Source organism: Egretta garzetta, unplaced genomic scaffold (genome assembly GCF_000687185.1).
Source record: "Egretta garzetta isolate BGI_Z169 unplaced genomic scaffold, ASM68718v1 scaffold1198, whole genome shotgun sequence".
NCBI lineage: Eukaryota > Metazoa > Chordata > Aves > Pelecaniformes > Ardeidae > Egretta > Egretta garzetta.
Genome location: NW_009260518.1, coordinates 8,290 through 8,818, shown reverse-complemented (window position 1 = coordinate 8,818; position 529 = coordinate 8,290). Strand labels below are relative to the sequence as shown.

Here is a 529-nt window from a genome sequence, read left to right as displayed (position 1 = left end):
TTTGGTAAAACCCAAAGCGAGGGGGAAGGTAAAAAAAAAAAAATAAAAAAAAATCCAGGTGGAAGCGAAGCAAAGCCGCTCGATTTGGGGGTGACGGAGCGCCGGAGGCTTTGCCCCGCGCGGTTGGGAAAGAAAAAAAGCGCGACGGAGACGGGGGAAAAAAAAAAGAAACTCCAGGCTCGATGTAACTGGGAATAGAGGGGAAAAAAATGGGGAAAATAAAGGGGAAAAAGGCACCTTCATGCTCGAATTCTCCATGCAGAGTAACCCGCGCTCTCGGGGAAGAGAAGAACACGACGAGGGGGTTTTCGAGTCCCCCCTGCGGGCGTTTCACCGTCCCGGGGCAGCGGCCCGTGAGGAAAGGGAGCACCCCAGCCCCGGGCGGGGGTCAGAGGAAGGGGCTTTTTTGAATTCTCGCCCGCTTTTTTACATGGCTTTGCTCCAAATTCCGCCCCCCACCGCCACCCTTGGGGCCGGGAGCGCAGGGTTCCGCCTTCCTCCTCCTCCTTCACCTGCTTCTCCCTCCTCA

General features: G+C 56.3%; 1 protein-coding gene across 1 annotated transcript in view; it reads right to left on the bottom strand.

Annotated features, from left to right (window-relative positions):
- BICRA (BRD4 interacting chromatin remodeling complex associated protein) overlaps nt 1-529 on the bottom strand; it is a gene marked incomplete at both ends in the record, with an annotated part of 3,007 nt that overhangs the window by 2,097 nt on the left and 381 nt on the right. The window lies entirely within an intron of this gene.